The following is a 12,428-nucleotide window of genomic DNA, read 5'->3' as shown; positions in this document are numbered from 1 at the left end:
GACTAGAATTTGATCATTCTCGAGGCCTCTAGTTGGCAGTGTTGCTCTACTAATAGATAAAGGACAAACGTTTTTATTTTAACTGCAGGATTCCAGTGACAAGTTCAGAATACAAATCATTTAAACATAAAAATGATTGCGTATAAAGCTTGGAAAAAAGAGTTTAAAATCAATTTTGAAAGATCAGAATGCTTTAAAATTATTATTTTTTAAAATTTTAATTTATGTGCACTTAAAGTAATTTGAGAGGGGGCAGGGGTAGAAACCCAGACCAGATTTTGAGGAAGAGAGCCAGGAAATTCAGCATGTGTTTTGGAAGAGATTGAGAGCTCAGAAATATTCAATGAAACTTTCTGACTGCCACAAGAAATGAAAAGCGGCTGCATTCCCCTGCAGTCGGAGTGTCCCAATAAAGACTTCACAAGCAAGAATGCTCTCCAGAAACACATTGGACCACTTTGCTGCAGCTGTGAGAGTGAGTCAACCAGGCATCTGTTGAAAGAGATGCCGGTTGCTGCAATCTTTTTGTGCTGTTTTCCTGCAGTGACATCACTGGATCTGCTTTAAAATGTAATACCATATAAGAATCAAAAGACGTTGTGTGCTGTAAAATGAGGGTGTTTACAGTATCTTTTAGTGTTTACAAGTTCTGTACAGGTATTCCTTTAACTTTTGCTGTAAGAAGGGGTTTGTCCCAGGGCTTGCTTCCATGAAGGACTGACGCAAGAGGGCATGAGAGCAACTCAGTATCTCTCAGCTTTTGTCTTCCTTTTTACTCTCTGTTCTTCAGCCAAACCTTGATCCTGCAACTTTTTGAGTCCTTGGCCCCATTCCAGCACAGCACTTGATACATATTTAACTTTAGGCACATTAGCAACCCTATTGATGTCCATAGGACCACTCATATGCTTAAAGTTAAGCATGTTCTCGAGTGTCTATGCTGGATCAGAGAATATGGGATTGAGGTCTCTGGCAAGTCTCCAGGAAGGCTTCTCCTAAAGAAGCCATACAAGCTTCTCTTCTGATGCAGACCTGCTCTGGTGCAGGGGTGTTTATCCCCCACAGCCAGTTGCTCGAAAGGGGCTGTGGCTGATCATTCCTCACCGACTGAGCAGACCAGGCTGCTTTACCAACAGAAAGGGTTCAGCTTTGGCTGTTGCAATGTAGAACTGCTCACCTGAGCACGCTGCACCAACCCCTTTGGTGGTGCTCAGCCATTACCCTAAGGCTGAGCTCATTCACTGGGCTCGCCCCACGGAGCTGTCATCCCTTCATCTGCAACCTGTTGTTGGCACGTGGAGCACTTTTCTTTCAGTCTGAAAAAGATAAGTAACACCATATTCCTAAAAGAGAAAGGCACATGCAAATATATTATCCTCCATAATATGTGTGAATATCTAATATATTCAGAAAACTTGAGTGAGAAGTTAAAAAAAACAAACCACAAACAAGCCAGTTAGAGATCGCTATGACCTCCTGTTGCTACAAGATAAAGTTAGCATTACCTAATTGAAAATAATTTAACTTTGAGTGGAGGGGAAGAGATGAAGACAGGGAACATGTAAAAGATGGGAGTATCTTGAAATGTCGACAAATATGCCAGGTGTTGCTTTTCTTTATGGCCATTAAAGACTGTTAAATGTTGCAGTCTGGCTTCCACTAAGTAACAGTTTGCTTTTAGTGTTGAAAAATATTTTTAGCCTGGCGAAACATAACCAAACATAGCTATTTCGTTGTTACGTTTATAGCCCACATAACTGATGCAGAAACGTCTTTAGCTTCAGATTAGCTTCTAGCTACAGTATTTTCTTGCTGTTGCTTTTTTTTAAAGCCAAGGATTAATAGGAGACAGACAGAAACATAGGACTGAGTCATCAAGTGCTGTCCTCCGCTCCTGGAGGCAGCCACACTATAATATCCTGCTTATATATGCATTAAAGTTACTTAGGAATTTTGCCCGTTCTTCTTTCTCAAGCCTGCCTTTGAAACTCACTCCTTTGAGAGAAACTCTAATTTAACTAGCCTCAACTTACACTTGGCATCTTCTGATCAAGTGTTCTTTCGCCAGCATTGCCCGAAATGATTCTCTCGTTAGTATTTCCACAGGGAAACCACATCTCAGCTTGGTCTTCTTTCTTCTGGACAGAACAAAGAAGGGATTTTCAGTTTCTCATTGCAAGAAAACTGGAAAAGGGGAAATATAACTCCCATTTTTAAAAAGGGAAAAAAGGAAGATCCTTGGAACTACAGGCCAGTCAGTCTCACGTCTGTGCCTGGCAAGATCATGGAGCAGATCCTCCTGGAAACTCTAAGGCACATGGAAAATAAGGAGGAGATGGGTGACAGCCAACATGGCTTCACAAAGGACAAGTCATACCTGACAAATTTGGTGGCCTTCTACAATGGTGTTACACCGTTGGAGGATAAAGAAAGAGCAACTGGCACCATCCACCTGGACTTGTGCAAAGCATTTGACACTGTCCCACACAACATCCTAGTCTATATGTTGGAGTGACATGGATTTGATGGAGGGACCACTTGGTGGATAAGGAACTGGCTGGCTGGCCGCACGTAAAGGGTACAAGCATATGGGCTAAGTCTACCCTAAATCACCATCTGGAGAAGCCAGATTGGACCTGGACGGGAGGCACCAGATTAAGAGACCTTAAGAGATTGGCTCCCACCAGCTGATGTTAGTCCCTGTAGATATCTTTGGAAGATCTTGTTATATCTGCAGTCTTCCTTTGCGTGTACATCAAAATAGATGATGTTAGATCTTAAAAAAAAATCTTAACAGATCTTGGTTCCAAAGATCTAGATATTTGAAACACTCAAATCTGTGTTACTGATACTGAAGCTAACCTTAATGAGTCTATTATGTGCCCTCACCATCACCAGACACCTGTTTAACTCATATTCTGCTGACAACCATTTCCAAGGCTTACATGATAGATTTCAGCTGTGGCACATTCCTGTAAATGCTTTGTTCAGAATGAAGAATGATCTTTTGTTTGAATTAGTGAGGTGTCTCAGTAGACAGGTATAACCTGGCAGTTCTTTGTTATCGATGATGGTGGTGTTGCACAAAAGACTTTGGAAGAGATTTCACTGACTTTATCTTTTCCCCTTTCTGGAATAAGAAGCATGTTTTTGTTGCATATACATGCAAAGTGTTGCGACTGATATTTGGCTGAAAGATTTTTGGTGCAGTGCTTCAGGAAACGTGGTTTGTGGTGAGGTGTGTGTTGCAACCAGCCTGGGGTTCTGCTCAGCTTCTGCCACGTTGCATTTCCGCGTTGAAGCGGAAATGAATGAATTTCTTTCTCAGTTTACACCACTGCAAATTGGAGACGCACAGAGACACCAACGTGTTCAGACCGAAGGTTGTGAAGTGGTATTCACATTTCTTAACTTTATGTGGCTAGTGAGGAAGACACTTTGTCTAGGCTGAAACAGATTAAGCCAGACTCCTGTTCTCAGTGACCTCCTTGAGAGGTTCCTTCTCAGTTGACTCTCAGCAGATGCTGAGGATATTAACCTCTTCTATGAAGTGAGGTGCCTTGGAAGGTCTAACTGTAGATTCCTCCATACTCTGCAAGGACTGTTGCCTAAATAGAAACAAGTATGTTTGGGAAAAACACATGATCTTAAAATATATCGGGAAACATAGATCTCTGGAAGGCATGTAGGTCTTGTATTTATCTTAGATATCAACTTGTCATGGTTTAACACCAGCCAGCATCTAAGCACCATCAGAAGGGTAAACGTGAGAAAACTTGTGAGCTGAGATAAAAACATTATTATTATTCATTATTATTAGTAGTAGTAATAGTAAGGAAAAAAGGAAAAAAAAATGACAAAGAAAGAGAAAAATAAAACCCAAGCAAGATAAATGATGCAAATGAAGACAATTGCTCACCACCTAGGAACTGATGCCCCACCAGTCACCAAGCAGCGGCCCTTCCACCAATGTCTCCCGTAGGTTTATTGCTGAGCGTGATGAAATATGGCATAGAATATCCCTATGGTCATTTGGGGTCAGCTGTCCTGACTGTCTGCTCCTAACTTCTTGTGCATCTCAAACCCACTTCATGTTAATGGAACTGTGCTGTCACCTCCAGTGGTCTTTTTCTTTTGGAAATGTGATGGTATGTCTTCTGAAACTTAAGCCCCTCTTTTGACAGCATATAATTTTATCCAGAAAGTTTTCTAATAGTTTTTATAATAAGAAAAAAAAGTTTTAAATTTTACTTTCTCTCATGGTTTTCCTAAGGGATGAAAAAAGAAATCCTTATTTTAACTCTTGTTGTTCAGGATAATATATAAGAATGATTCTAATGCTGGCCAAAAAGCTTTACTGCCATTCTGAAAAACAGCAGAACTGATTTTTAAACTTTTTTTTTTTTAAAGGAGGAACTCGAGTAAGGGAGAAGGGAGAATAATTTTCAGAAAAAGTTGAGTTTCCAAGGTGGACCACTGGAAGAATGTGAGGGGACATTTTTACATATAAACTAAGAAAATTGTTTATAGCTTTTCATTTGGGAAGCACATATAAATTACACAGTGCTTTGTGACATTGCTTGAGGAGTGAAAACAGGAGGAAAATTACCTAGTTTTCACCAGTACTTGTAAGATTTCAGTGGTGAGACTGAAATGAAAAAGAACATCTGCCAATGGCTGACTTAATTTACCCATATTGCAGGAAAGACAAATTCAAATAAATTAATAAAAAACCGAAAGAAAATATTTAATTATGATATTTAATTATGGCAGGAAAATCCAACACAAATGACACAGCAAAGATCAGTGGAAACTTGCTGAAAAGAATGTCTGTTGTTTGTCATAAGAGCATGAACTAGACTGAATGCTGAACTAGGTCCTCAACATAACGTTACCGCAGAGGTAACTGGCACAGCATCTCATCTTCCACTTCCACTGCTTGGAAGAATGCCAGTGGCTTACAAATACTTTCCCTTTGTCTTGCACACTGACTTAATTCTAGATTAGCTTGCCAGTAGCCATAGGTTGCATGAGAGTGCTACATGGATGCCATAACACAATTTACCGCGATTTTGTATTCGAGTAGAGATAAAAGACCCAGTACCAATATGAGCATAATGCAAATACCGTGGGGTGTTTCCCTCTGGCAGACACAGACACCTGCACTATGACTAGTCTCATTCTAATGCAGAAGCCTAAAATTGGCGGATATCTCTAAATTTTGTGGTTCTGCAGATCATAAGGTACTTCCATGGACAATAAACTGACTAGGTCAGGTATGAAAGTTTGCAATGTGGACATCTGTAGTAAAGTTATGTGTGGGGAAATCTACTCCATATGTTTCAGTTGGAAAGTATAGTAGAGGAACCTCTGGAGGAACTAACTGCCAAAACTAACCTATCCTCATGGACGGAAAGCTGACCCTGGGCTCTAGCTGAAGAGACATTACAACGACAATGCCTGCCTAACTAAAAAGCAAGCACAGGCAAAAGACACATGACAGGAACAGGAAAAAGCAGCTATTGCCTGAGCACATTTCAGAGGGGCATTATGAGGCTCAAATTAGCTACAGTGTGGAGATGGCATTTGAATAACACAATGATGTAATTTCTTGTCTGTTTATTTATCTTCCTCTCACGTTCATAAAACTCTTTCTTGGCCAGCAGGTCATCCTATTTCGATTGCTTCCAAAGCATGTTTTTAAAATGGAGAAATAAATGTTGTTTTCAATTCTTCCAAGAGAAATCTATTTCCTAAGTGACTCCAAAGTGTGGGTCTATCCAAAATGCACCAAAAAAGAAGAAAGTCTGGAGTGCAAAAAGGCTCAAAGCTTTCTTTATGCTCTCCTAGCTGTCACATTATTTTTTGGGTAACACCCCTAACTCACAGGTGCCTGCAATACCACGAGATCAAAACCCAGCACAAGGTTGGTGTTCACCAGTCTCTAGCCATGCCCTGCTTCTTTCAGTATGAGTTTCATCCTGCCCCAGTGAAGTCAACTGTGATGTGGAGGATGCCTTAAGTTGGTGATTGATGAAATACATATAGTACTTGCAGGTCTGTTCCACATCACATGGCCACTGTGGGTTTAACCCACTGCAGGATGAGCTGGTGGGTTGAGGAAAGCACAGGCGATGTAGTCATTTGCACAAGAAGAGAAGATCAGGTTCTGTGTGTCCTTTATCTCTGGGCAGGACTAGGGGGAGAGTATTTTCCTTTATTCTCAATCCTAAAGGATTGCTATGTAACACTATATGAGAACAACAAATTAAAGACCATCTTTTGTGGCTGTGGACAGAGACATGTGGACTTCTTCCATGATTATTGCCACTGAAGAAATATATCTACTTCCTTCGATGATTGCTATTGCTTAAAGATAATTTATATCAGTGAAGAAATAATTGAGAAAGTGTCTTTCAAAATTAAGTTATTCCTGCATCTTGCCTATGAACAGCTTAATAATGCTTGAACATCTTGGTAATGCTTCATCTTTTCTACCTTAAAAAGGAAGATCTAAGGTAGGTTACATGTGAATGACTTCTATGAACAAAAAAACAAACAAAATGAAACCCAAAGAAAAAAAGTTATGTAGTTTTCTTGTAACTCCTTATTTTATCCACTTGCATAATTTATTTCATGATATTTTATCAGATTTACCATTTACTCTATATGCTTCTGATGTCTGACACCTGGAAAATACATCTTGATCTCTGTGACTTTGATATTTGGCTCTGCAAAATATTGATTAAATCTGTCAAATTTTATGTCACATTTTAACCACTAATCAATATGTAATAGTCATTCTTATTGATTTGCTTGGGTATATTTCTGTTGTGTAATGTTGGCTTGAATAATTTCCCCATGTTTGCCTGAGCTATATTTTCTGTGATTTTAAAGGCAATGTTCATTGGTCGTACTCATAATGAGTCTCAGGAGCTGCATTTCCCACTGCTTTTGAACTACTATTGTCATATGTTATTTTTGAAATCCTCATATCTGTATTATGGTATCACCATATTTTGGTATTTTTGTGCCCTTGGGAAATATATTCTAATTCACTGATAATATGTCTGCTACGATGAAACTGTCTACCAGTTCTAGTTATAATTACTTCATACTCATAATATTATGTCCATCAGAGCTTTTACTGAACAGCTCTGACACAGACACGTAAGGTCCATGTGAGTTTTTATAGCACATTTTATTGTAGTCCAGTTTCACGTTGGGCAAAGACCTGACTCCTGGAAAACTTTAAAAATCAGCAGTAATATTTTAATTATTAATGTTCTTACTGTTATTATTATTATAACAGATGAGCAATAACAGCAGTTTTTCATGTAAACTGTTTAATTATTTTAATTTGTTCCTCGTAATGTGAAAACTTCATTCAGAATTACTGCTTTGCATTTTCATGGCAAATGGCTGTGAAAAAAAACAATTCCCCAATATAAACTGTATAAAAAGATGAGCTTCTAGAAGGCAGTGTAAGTGAAGCACAGTATTAGAAGACAAAGAGAAATGCAATGTCTTGCGTTAGTGAGATGGAGATTGAGTAGCAAAGTATTTTTAAGAAACCTCTGAGAAATGGTGTTACCTGGCAGTTCCATGTGCAGTCAGTTGTGCTTCTCCCCAGCTAGAAATACACTTCCTACCACAAAAAATGAACTTGTTTGAAGCTTTTAATAACTAGCTTTGCTTCATTCTTCTTTGGTTCAGAGAACAGGATGCGCAAGAGAAGTCATAAACCACTACCTGTATCAACCAACTACGTTTACCACAACAGGACCTAAATCTTTTTCCAGAGATGAATAGAGTATAGATATGGCTAAAAATGTCTAGACAGGACTTCCTTTTCAGAACTTTGGCAGTATTTTGATGCAAAAGTAACATTTTTGATATTTTTTTTAAATTTCATATTACAAAAAAAAAGAAGGACCATTTTCATTTGTAATAAAAGAATTTAAAGTTTCAATTGATTTGTTAAAGCCACCAGTTACTGGCAGTTCTCCCACATCCTTTCACAGCTGAAGGGGATCCCTGGTGCTGATGTTTCTTTAGGTCATTGCGTGCAAGAAAGAGCAAGTTCAAGGGACCTGTGTAAGTGGGTAAGTAGGTCTGTACCCGCTCACGTGAGACAGATTTCAGCTTCACAGAGAGGCCTTATATTAAGATAAAAGTGAGAAAGAGATTTTGGAAATAGACAATGAGCAGTTCTGTTCATGGAATTATTCAGCTAATGGTGGGACTACAGAGTTGATTCTTTTGAGCAAGGAGAAAGGGCTTTATTTGTGGACACCCTCAGTTGTGTTACAGGCTGTAGATAGGAAAAGGAGCCTTCCTTCCTTTGTAACCACCTCACCAGCAAGCTTTGCAGCTGAACTGAATTATCTCAGTTTTACAGGAGGTATTCAAATTAATGAACAATCACAGGTTAAGTATTACACATCCATGCCTGCCTGGCAGATTTGGTTTCCATGGTGTACCACAGCAAGATTTCCTAGCCCTACAACACTGCTATTTCAGATTTCTATTGGGATGCGTGTCTTCCAGACCCATCTGACTCCAAGAATGAGGTTTTTAGATTGAAACCTAGGGAAGAAACTTATAGGGTAACAAAAAAAATGTTAGTATTTTGTACATGGCCATCTGCAAGGCCTCTTGCTTATATTTTCTTTAAGTTCTTGGCTAAATCACAGAAAACAACCACCTCATCCAAATTTTTCATTGTCCTTGAGAGCCTTTCCACTGACTTTAGAAGATGCTGCCTTTGGCCATGATGAAATCATGCCTATTAATACTCGTCTGCCTTTGCTGAGAACATTGGCATGAGATAACTGCAGATTTTGTGTGGCTCTGGCCACAGTGATGCACATCAAATGAAACTAAACTATCCAGTACAGGCATATTCCTCTCAGGATTTCCATCCTTTCAGTGGTAGCCTATACGCCTGAAGAAATTCTCACTATGAAATGCTCTTTTATGTAGGCAGTCTGCTTTTCCTTGCCTTCTGAGACTTACACATACAGAAAATTTCAATAATCATGAAGTCTGGCTCTTGACGTGTAATGTGACCCAAGCAGCTGCCCTTTAAGTAAGAAGATGTGATTGAAAAGACATCTTCTTGCAACAAGTAATTGAAACTATCTGGCCTCATTCTTGACATTTATGGTAGCATACTAGATTTTTATAGGAAACATGAAGGGATGACAGAAAACATTTTCAGATGTGGTCATGGACCTCTGAATGCATTTAGAGAAAAACAGAGTTCATAGAGATCCTGCATATGGAAAACAAACATATCTCTTCACATACTTCTGTACTCACAGAAAGTATAATGCATTTTGTATCTTTTTCAAGCCACGTGGCAGTATTCAGGAAACATGTTACAGTGTTGGATAAATGTGGAAAATTCTAGTTTACCCTGGAGTGTTACCCATAAGACCCATTCGGGCTTAATGTCTTTGTGCCTGAAGCTCAGACACTTACCTTGAGAAGTGACAGAGACCTTGTGCCAGCCAGTAAATCCATCTTATTTTGGATGGAATGTTATTTCACCCCCCATGAAAGAAAGGATTGTTAGAGAAGGAGTGCATATGAGGAGAAAGACTGAAGGGGTGAGAGATGGAAGGGATGAATAATGCAATAGACAGGACGTACCTGGGTAATTGTCCTGACAATTCATAGCTAAAAGGATGAATGCAAATGTGTGGCTTGTGGACAGTGTATAACAATACTGGATAGAAAGACACGAATCAGGATAAGGTTTGTTTTGTGACTAACAGTTACTTGAGCTTCAGCCTAGACCTTGCATCTACAGAATCCTCTGGGCTAGTGCCATGGCTCATAAGGAGGTGGCTCAGCTGGCATTTACTGCAGTCTCTTCTGATCTTCCAACTTGAATAATCAGGTAGCCATTTCTAACATGGTTGACTATGGTCAAAGGTTTTAACTCATGCTCTTAGTTCTTGCAGCAAGGCCTACTGTGTTAAGTGGATTTACAGACACTGCTAATGAGAAGAGCAACATCTTGAGTGGGATAAGAAAGCAAAGAATCTGCCTGTTCTGCCTCTCCTGGTTTCTGGGGATGTAATGTCTTCAGATGCTGCAGACCACCACAGCTTCCCAACTCTCAGCTCTCTTCAGGAGCTCTGTTATTGAGCGGACAACTCAGCAAATATTTTTGGCCGATATGCATCAGTAGTCAGCAAAACAAATAGGATGCTTCAATACAGTAAATTATAGCTATGAAGTAAGAGAGAAAGTGTTATGGACTTAAGTAACATCAATTTTGTGCTGACATGTAATAAATCTCTTCTCAAGGCTCAAAGGTTTTGCTAATTAAAACACATTTGGAATAGGGAAAAAAAAAAAAAAAAGAGGAAAGGCACTGGTATTCCAGATTTTAGTAATGCTAAACACCAGGCTGGAGACTGTTCTTGAGGGAATGGCAGGATAGTGTGAAATATGTGCAACACTTGATAAGAGTAAAAAAGAAAGAAGGGAAAACTGATGTCATTTATGCATTTTTTTAGATGTCTTCTTCGTGTTTTAACTTACACATTTGTAAACTTCTAGTGGCTGGCAGAGACCGGGAAGAGATCCTTATGTTTGAAATATCTTGTGTAAAGTCACTTGTGTTTTAGCTGAGGCTTTGAGACAGTAGTGCAAGCAACAGAAAAGTCTACAACTATGGTAGTTGACAGCCAACTAAATATGAGCTGGCAGTGTGCCCAGGTGTCTAAGAAGGCCAATAGCACCCTGGCTTGTATCAGAAATAATGTGGGCAGCAGGACTAGGGAAGTGATCGTCCCCATGTACTCACCACTGGTGAGACCCCACCTCAAATACCGTGTTCAGTTTTGGGCCCCTCACTACAAGGAAGACATGGAGGTGCTGCTGCATGTCCAGAATAGGGCAACGAAACTGGTGAAGGGTCTTATGAGAAGAGGCTGAGGGAACTGGGGTTGTTTAGTCTGGAGAGAAGGAGGTTGAGGGGAGACCTTATCGCTCTGCAACTACCAAAAAGTAGGGTGTAGAGAGGTGGGGGTCGGTCTCTTCTCCCAAAAAGCAAGTGATAGGACAAGAGGAAATGGCCTCAAGCTGCACCAGGGGAGGTTCAGACTGGATATTACAAAAAAATTCTTCACCAAAAGTGTTATCAAGTGGAACAGGCTGCTCAGGGAAGTGTTTGAGTCATCATCCCTGGAGGTGTTTAGAAGACGGGTAGGAGTGGTGCTGAGGGATATGGTTTATTGGTGGAACTGGCAGTGGTAGGTTAATGGTTGGACTTGATGATCATAAGTTTTTTCCAATCTAAATGATTCTATTATTTTATGTGCATAGTGACTTCCATTGAAGGGGAAAATTACACAGAAAGGTGATCTTCCAGGTATTATGGCAGAAGATGGAGACTTGCTGTGAATATTTTAATGTTTTTCACAAATCTAAATGGACAGACAAGGCAAGAATCACGAAGAAGAACTCTGCAGGCTGTCATGGGTGACCATGTGTGGTCCCCGTGTAACCCACAGCTGAGCAAGAAACAGCTTATATTTTCTGTTTCTGCTCCACTGTAATATTTGTTTGAAATCTAGCAGTTCTATCAAAATATTTTAAGGCTTTCTGAAAGTTTTTTCTTAAACTCCATGCAGCACCATTTCTGTATTTCTTTAATCAATTTGTATGCCACATCAAAAAAGCCAAAGTGGAAAGAAGTTACTTGCTGAGACTACCAAGAAAGTAAGAGAATTGGCCAAGCTGCCCACCCCTGGGGTCATTTGTCCCCTGTTTCTAGCAGGCATCCAGCTTTCCAGGTGGGCCAGCTCTCTGGTCTGACCACTGTGTTGCATTTTTGAACCCTTCCCTGCTTCATGCTGCTTCTCATATTCATTTTCCAATGAAAAAGAAAGAAATGAAAAGTTTGGGGGTTGGATGAGATGAAAATCACTTTATTTATTTATTTCTAGCCTGCTCCACCAGAGAGAGAAACATACATAAATGAAAACAAATGGTCCCAAGAGAATTTCACTGTTGTTAAAAAGCAAATTTTCATTAAAAAAGTCATTTCACTGAAAAAAAATCTAAGCATCTGTAATTGTGCTTTTGTTGATTCAGAGCCTGCTGAAGCCAACTGGGAGCTTTCCCACTGATTTCACTGATTTTGGATGGGGTCTCTTATGAGCTAACGATGTGTTGTTGATTTGGTGTTTGTTAAAAGAGAAGCCAGGACTTTCTGTAACTTTTCCTCGGACTCATTATCCTCCTCTCAATTTGTTTCTGCATTTCTTTGATGAATGCATGTATGACATCAAAAGGGACAAGGGAAAGACGAGTATGAGTTTACATTTCCATTTCCCAGAACTTGCATGGTAACTTCATTTGTTGTCTGTTGTTTTAATGTATAGCAGGCTCATGTTGCTTTCAAGATG

This window comes from Calidris pugnax, unplaced genomic scaffold (assembly GCF_001431845.1).
Source record: "Calidris pugnax isolate Ruff unplaced genomic scaffold, ASM143184v1 scaffold11, whole genome shotgun sequence".
NCBI classification, from domain to species: domain Eukaryota; kingdom Metazoa; phylum Chordata; class Aves; order Charadriiformes; family Scolopacidae; genus Calidris; species Calidris pugnax.
This window is presented reverse-complemented; position numbering follows the sequence as displayed.